The following is an 8813-nucleotide window of genomic DNA, read 5'->3' as shown; positions in this document are numbered from 1 at the left end:
TGTTTATATTCACATTCATGTTCATATTCATGTTTATATTCATATTCATGTTCATGTTCAGGCTCAGGCTCAGGCTCAGGCTCAGGCTCAGGCTCAGGCTCAGGCTCAGGCTCAGGCTCAGGCTCAGGCTCATGTTCTGTCAGAATAACCAGGGAAGATTGAATCGTATTGAAGTGGATTTGTGTAATTTGTCTTTTTTTCTGTTAAACAGAAGTGGCAGTGATTAAATGACCAGGAAAGGGTTAACTCTGCTCAGCTGTCTGTTGGAGACTTGACAGTGGGCTGGGCTCGGCTGGTGCTTTAAACGCATAAAAAGCGGAGTCACCTGCTGTTACCTGTTCTGTCAACCGCAGGGATTGGACTGGTCTGTACTGTTACACTGAGACAAACCTGGAAACATGTCAGCTGTCTCCAAAGAATCCAGTAAGTAGAACACGGCTCTTAAGCATTTACAGGACCACCCACCCACGGTGGGGGCCTTCTACACACTCAACCTACATCCATACATTCACAAGACTTTGGAGTCAAACACTCACAAGGGAAGCAAAGACTGTAAAAATCCATTGCTAGAACTATTTTACAGACTTTTAAACAGATTTGATTCTTCTAAAACTGTTTTAATAGTATGCACACAGCACTTTGGGACATTTTGAGACTGAACATTTGACAACTGTATTTATTTTTTATACTGTATTTGAGTCATTCAATGAAATTTTGTTAAAGTGCACTGATATCTATCTATCTATCTATCTATCTATCTATCTATCTATCTATCTATCTATCTATCTATCTATCTATCTATCTATCTATCTATCTATCTATCTATCTATCTATCTATCTATCTATCTATCTATCTATCTATCTATCTATCTATCTATCTATCTATCTATCTATCTATCTATCTACCTGTTGACATATACTGAATACTGATGACTATTAGTGTGAATGAGATGTTTGGTTGATTGATTTTGCAAAAATTGAACAATAATTGGACTAAATGATCCTATGACCTCCCACGACCTCATCCTGGGTCTGTTCCCTGGTGTTTTAACAGAGTTTTGGAGTTAGTGGTCGACAGGGCGTCAAGTCAGTGGTCCCCCTGTGGATACAGACCTCTACAGATACATATGTGTGCATGTGTGAATGGTTGTGGAGGGTCTGTGGTAATGTGTGTTGCATGGAAGCATAATAATAATAATAATAATAATAATAATAATAATAATAATAATAATAATAATAATAATAATAATAATAATAATAATAATAAACTTTATTTCAGACACAGGTCCATGTAACACAAGCTTACAACATACACACAGCATACAGAATAAATAGAATAAAAAGGAGATACAGAATTTGTGCACATTACAAGATATACAAACTATTGCACCAATGCTGTCACAGTTTAGAAGAGAAATGATAGCAGCTTTTCAGGGGGCTGACTAGGGCTTCTATTATGTGGTTCTCTGATGTATCCAACACATAAAACTGAACATCAACTGCCTTAATAGTGCCTCACCAGTTGGCACTCTTGTGATCACAAACAGTTGACTGGCACTATGCCACCAAGGGACACGAAGCAGCAACCTCACTGCATCATTATAGGCTACTTTGAGCCTCTGCATACTCATTTTCTTATAGTTTGACCACAACTGAGCAGTATATAACGGTATGATGTAGGTTCTGAATAGAGAACACTTCACCGAATCAGAGCACATACAAAACTTCCTTATCAGCATGATAGCTTGTCGATGGATGTCTTTGTCATCCATCCAATCACTGGATATGACATGACCAAGGTATTTAATTTCCTCACATACATCAAAAGGATTGTCAGACAAATAAAAGATCGGAAAAGTTGATTTCCTGTCCCCGGCTCTTCTAACTATCATTATTTGGCTTTTCTTAGTGTTATACTTTATGTCATGGTCTATGCCATACCAAGAGCACACCTTCAACATCTGCTGCAGCCCAGCATTATTACCTCTGCCAGGAGGTATTGTGATCACTTTGCTTTGTGTGTTTGTGTGTGTGCATGCATGTGTGCGTGTTTTACGTGTTTGTTTGTTTGATGGTTAGCAAGATAACTCAAAAAGTTATGGACGGATTTTCATGAAATTTTCTGGAAATGTTGATACTGGCACAAGGAAGAAATGATTAAATTTTGGTGGTGATTGGGGGGGGGGCAGATATGTCTTGGTGGAGGTCTGCGCTCTCCGAGTGCCTTTCTTGTATGGACATAAGTTCATATGGGGACAGACAGGAGCCCCCTGCCCCACTACAACACAGAGCTCAACGGTCTCTGTGGATATGGGTTCTGTATGGTGGGCTTATGTGTTACCTAAGGCTTCGTTCAGACAGCAGGTCTTAATGCACAATTCAGATTTTGTGGTGAAATCCAATTCTTTTGCACAGCTCTTTAAGTGATGCAGTGCCATAATATCAGGTTGAATGTTTTAAACCATAGGCCTGAAGAAAGAGAAAGATTACATTTAAAAATGCTGATATATGGGGGAAATATATCAAAAATAATACTAATATTATTATATATAATATTATCAATATGATATTATACTGAACAGACAGTGTTTTAAGGTAGATCTGTTTGCTCTGAGACATTCCTTCTGAGTAAAACCCATTCTCTCATTAATTCTCCAAATTTCACATTTTAACCTAAGATCATATCTATGAAACTACAGCCAACCAGCATTTCTGAAGTGACTCAGACTTATTAAATGTAACTATTTTAATTCTGGTGTTTTTTTCCTTGCAGACCAGTGTTCCAGATGTGAACATCTACACTTCACTAATGTTAAAATGACTAAGGATGCTACATACCTTCAGTCCTGGTCCAACATTAAATTTATTGGTTTATTATAGTTCTAATGTCCACATATGGACATTTGTCTCTGTATTATGACCCAATCTGGAGATATGTGAAGTATGAACAGCAGGAAAAATGACAGATTCAGGGAAAAACCGAAGTAGTCGAATTACTGTGACTTCCCTTTAACCCTTTAGCTCAGACAATATGAGATTTATCACATTAATTTTCTGATGTTTTATACCTGGCTTCATTAAACACAACTAACCTGTTTGTGCTGCTTCTTGTAACGGGGTCAAAGGTCACACTAAATGGTCGCTTTAACCTTTACAACACATTCAGTTCCATTTTTGTAGGTCTTTTAAGGCTGTATTTTTTGTTGTATCTGAAAAACAGAGAATGAGAGATAAAATGTGACCTCAGACTTTTACACAGTACTGTATGTATGGAGTCACACCACAGACCCACAACAACAACTCATACATCAACTTTCACCACAGATACTGACAAATTTAGACAAAATTAACTCCGTTTTTTAAATTCCACACATTTTGGGTGTTACTTTTGGCTGGTGATCTTGTTGGAATGTTGGAGAATAACTTTCGCAGCTGCCAGCAGGTGTGTGTGTGTGTACTCACAGATCAAAGACTGGTAAATCATGGGTGTGGTTGTAAAATAAACATAGACATAGATGAAAATAGATTACACTCATGGATCTTTCCTCCATCTAACACCTCTGTCATTTTAGTTTGTGGTGTCAGTATCTTATGTGTTATAAACACAGTGACATTCGTCTTACAGTGTAACTGTAGGGAGTAAATGGCTTTCACAACTCTGGTGAAGAAACTGTTTCTGAGTCTGGTGGTGCATTTTTTTAAAAAAAATATATAATTCAAGCTTTTATTAGACTTTTTACTCGGTACATGACAATCATACAATGTTGCTTTATGTTAGCAAGCAGGGCTTTTATACATACATGAAAAGTATCAATAATACTACTACAAGGCGTGGAACTTCTTAGAAAGAAAAAATAAATAAATAAAATAAATGGTAACACTTTACAATAAGGGTCCCTTAATTAAGGTTAGTTTGTGTATTATTAAGCATTAATTACCTCCGCCAAGGAGGTTATGTTTTTGCCAGGGTTTGTTTGTTTGTCTGTCTGTCTGTTTGTTTGTTTGTCTGTCCGTTAGTGTGCAACATAACTCAAAAAGTTATGGACAGATTTGGATGAAATTTTCAGGGTTTGTTGGAAATGGGATAAGGAAGAAATGATTAAATTTTGGTGGTGATCGGGGGTGGGGGGGCCCACGGGGGGCAGCCACTGATCAGCCTTGGCAGAGGTCTGCGCTCTCCAAGTGCTTCTAGTTAATGTAATGATATTAACATAATATAATATTAATAATATATTAACAATCATTATTATGTATTACTTAACATTAGGAAACATATTACTTAATATACTAATAAGCAGTTAATTAATGTTTACTACTCAAAGTTAGTTAATAAATTATTAAGTATTAATAAAAGCTTAATAATGTAATTAGTTATCATTATGTATGCACTATTCAGCATTAATTAACACATTGTTGATATATTAGTAAGCCATTAATAATGTCACCAGTAATCATTTACTAATGGGGTTTATTTGGAGTGAATAAGCATGAAGTAACAGCTAACTAAAGCATTATCATTTGCTATCTGGTGTACATCTTACCTGGATGGGCATTAAAGCTACACTTTGTACTACATAGTATGTAGTACCTCTGCCTCACCTGGGAAAGTCTGACCACATTTCCTTATTCTTGACTCCAGCATACAGACCTCTTAACAACATGGTCAAACCAACTGTCAAAAGGATACAGGTGTGGCCAGAGGGAGCGTCTGAGCAACTCCAGGACAGCTTCAGGCGTACTGATTGGTCATTGTTTGAGGAGGACAACATTGACATCTACACCTTGACTGTCCTGTTTTACATTAAAAGCTGTATGGACAATGTCACCACCACCAAACAAATTAGAGTGTTCCCGAACAACAAGCCCTGGATGACCAGAGATGTGCGCCGCTCAGGGGACACACCACAGTACAGAGAGGCTGGAGCAAACCTGAAAAGGGGTATCAGAGACGCAAACGCCAAGTACAGATGAAGGATTGAACATCACTTCGAAAGCTTGGACTCCCGTCATGCTTGGCAGGGCTTGTGACTAATCACTGGATAAAACCACAACAGCAGCCTGACCAGCAACAGAAACTCCTGGGCAGAGCAGCTCAATCATTTCTTCAGCCATTTTGAGGTGGATGCAGCAACAACTGTCGCTCCAGCTCAGACCACCGATAGCCAGTCACTCAGTCTGCAAACTGCTGATGTGAGACGCACCCTTCAGAACATCAACACTCAGAAGGCAGCTGGCCCAGACGGACTACCAGGACGGGTTCTCAGAGACTGCACTGCAGAGTTAGTTGAGGTTTTCACCAATATCTTCAACTTATCTCCATTGCAGTGCTCTGTCCCCAAGTGTCTGAAGACATCCATCATAGTGCCAGTTCCAAAGCAGGCTGCAGTGACTGAGTTAAATGATTACAGACCGGTGGCATTAACACCTATAATCATGAAGTGCTTTGAGAGACTGGTGCTCAATTACATCAAGGTTGGCCTCCCACCCACGCTAGACACACATCAGTATGCATATAGGAACAATAGGTCAACTGATGACGCCATCTGCACTGCCCTCCACATGGTATTACACCACCTGGAACAACCAGGGACATATGCACGGCTGCTGTTTGTAGATTACAGCTCTGCTTTTAATACTATTCTACCCAGCAGGCTGTTCTTCAAAATGCACAACCTGGGCATACACCACAACATCTGCCTATGGGTCCAGGACTTTTTGACAAACAGACCACAGTCAGTCAGGATGGGCACTCATCATTCCTCCACTCTGACGCTGAGCACAGGAGCCCCACAAGGTTGTGTGCTAAGCCCCTTCCTTTACTCCCTGTGCACACATGACTGCACCCCATCGCATAACACCAATGCCATCATTAAGTTTGCAGATGACACAACAGTGGTGGGGTTGATCAGTAACAACGATGAGTCTACCTACAGGGAGGATGTCCAAGGGTTGACAATGTGGTGTAAAGAACATAACCTCACACTCAACATCAAAAAAACCAAAGAACTTATAATTGACTTTAGGAAGAAAAAGGATGTACACAGACTATTGGACATAAATGGTGAAGATGTGGAAAGGGTGGCAAGTGTCAAATTCCTGGGCACCCACATCACAGAGGACCTCAAATGGACTGTTAACACCAACATGCTGGTGAAAAAGGCACAGAAGAGGTTATACTTCCTGAGAACGCTCAAGAAGCTTAACCTTTCCCAACATCTACTGGTGTCTTACTACCGCTGCACCATTGAGAGCGTCCTGACCTACGGGATCCTGACATGGTATGGGAGTAGCTCTGCAGCAGACAAGAACGCCCTGCAGAGGATCATAAAAGCTGCACAGAAAACCATCAACTCCCAACTCCCTGCCCTGAATGACATCTTTTCTTCTCACTGCCTGCAGAAGTCCCGTAACATCCTCAAAGACCCTTTCTACCCTGCCCACCACCTCTTTGAACTCTTGCCATCTGGAGAGAGATACAGATCTATAAAAACACGCACCACAAGATTCCGGAGCAGTTTTTACCCCACAGCCATAACTATACTAAACAATGAACTTAACCACTAAATTACAGACATTTTTTAATTGCACTATTTTGTACATTGCACTGCATACACTGGCACTGACGGGATATGTGTGTGATGTATTGCTGATTGATAAAGAAGGAGGTGGATGTGTGAGGGAATGAATGTATGGATGTTGATATGTGAGTGATGCATATTTTGTTTTTATATTTTGTTTTTATTATATATTTATATTTTATAGTTATTAATACTATTTATCACTATTGCTATTGTATGAGTCCGAATCCTGATAGTGCACCTGTACATTCTGTATAATGACAATAAAGTATCTTATCTTTATCTTATCTTATGTAGGATTCATGGTACTGGTGCTCTGGTTGAGGAGGGCAACTGTCTGCTACTTCATTCCCAGTTACATTGCCGGTACCAGTTACCATCATTGTTGCCGTCATTGGTATGGGTGCCATTGCCGTTGCCAGTACTAGTGCTGAGTAGAGCTCCAGAGCTCATTGGAGCTGTGGAGGCTGGTTGGACACATGGCCCAGCACAGGGAGCTCCTGTGTGTGTGGGGCTTTAGGGGTTTTCCAGTTTTGTTTTTATGGTTTTGTACCATTGCCCAGAACGAAATGGTATAAACAAAATAAATATATGTTAGGTCAAACCATTATAAATGTACTTAAATATAACATAATCTGGGGTTTTCCAACCTTTTTAATTCTTGTCAGAACAACTTGTGTGAACAAGTTTTATGCTAAATGTCACATGGTGCAAAAGTGTCCAGCGGTTTCCTCATACTCCTCATATTTACTACCGGTTCTAAATCCAAGTGAGTGACAGATCAGACCTGTTGTTCGAGTCCTACCAAGTCAAGTCTTCACTGCAGGAATGTCCGACTCAAACAAACTTCACATGAACCTGTTCATTTACATAATGGCATGTGTAGTAATCATGGATAATCCAGAGTGTGTACGTGTCTGCCTCAAGACTGAAACGTAACCTGCGCAAACATGTTCAGTTCAATCTGTCAACTGTGTGGAACATGTTTTCTCATCTTCTCAATGTTGTCTTTGGATGTACAAGAAAAGCAGCGGTTACACAGTGTACAAATACAAAGGAATTCAAATATTACTGGTTAAAGTGTGTAGTGGATCAGTAAAGGTAATCATTGTGCAGAATTGTGCCTTTTATGTTCATATCAATAACCAAGAGCAATTTAACCCTTAAACACCCATGACTATTTTTGTCACAATTTTCAAATGATTTGTTGTTTTTCTCAAGTGATTTATCACAATTTATTACAATATTACCCTCTGTATTTTGCATTTTTTTTACCCTGTATTTTTTTCTTGATATTTAATCTACTGATCACGTAGATGTTCATTAAAGCTCAGCGTAAACTCAAAGGTTATTATATTAACCCTTAAAGACCCAAACACCCACCATGATCTTTTACAACACTGATTCACCAGTAAAACCCATGGAGTTGGGTCAGTGACAGTGACTAGACACACTGGGTTTATGTTCAGTTAACTGGAATGAAAAAGGCACTTTTTCTTCAGTTTTTTTTTGTTTCTGATAAAATAACCCTCAACTTTAATCTGAATGTTTATGAACATCTACATGATCAGCAAATTAAATATAAGGAAATACATGATTTTCACTGAAAAAAATGCAAAATACAGAAGATAATATTATAATAAATCATGATAAATCACTTAGGAAAGGTTAAAAAGAGAGAAAAATTATTTTTGGGAACTGACACAGAAGTAGCATTGGGTCTTTAAGGGTTAAAACAGAGAAAACTGATGGTCACTGGTGGATGTTTAAAGGGTAAATGTTGGATTTGACCAGTGTGGAGGAGATGACTCCACTCTGAGATTTAATGCAGGTGAAGTATAAACAAGTCTAAAATGAAAATATTCCTATTTTACACTCAAAACAATTCACAAGAAATGGTTAGTAATGTTTTGATTTAATTTAACAGATTAAACCTGCCCTTAATAAACCAGCAGATTTATAAAACACTGACCTTATATGAGATTTTCATTTCTAATTTTATGTTTTTCTTTTTTCTTGAAGTCCTCCAGAAGGTGGACCTCCACCCTAAGACCAACAACACTGACCATCACACCGTGGAGGTTTCAGAGGAGCAGCTGATCCTAAGGCGAGGCCAGGCCTTCATCCTGACCCTTCACCTGACCCAGCCTGTCAACATCCAACACTTATTACCACTGAAGTTCACTGCTCTTACCGGTTGGTGTCTTGTTCAGTGTTGTATAGTAATGCACTACT

General features: G+C 39.0%; 1 pseudogene; it reads left to right on the top strand.

The window, feature by feature from the left end:
- Positions 1–334: 334 nt before the first annotated feature.
- Positions 335–8813, top strand: part of LOC115419587 (protein-glutamine gamma-glutamyltransferase 5-like) — a 73152-nt pseudogene continuing 64673 nt past the window's right edge.

The sequence above is a fragment of the Sphaeramia orbicularis genome, chromosome 5, assembly GCF_902148855.1.
Source record: "Sphaeramia orbicularis chromosome 5, fSphaOr1.1, whole genome shotgun sequence".
In the NCBI taxonomy this organism is placed as follows: domain Eukaryota; kingdom Metazoa; phylum Chordata; class Actinopteri; order Kurtiformes; family Apogonidae; genus Sphaeramia; species Sphaeramia orbicularis.
Note: the sequence above shows the minus strand (reverse complement) of the source record. Positions and strands in the feature narration are given on the sequence as shown.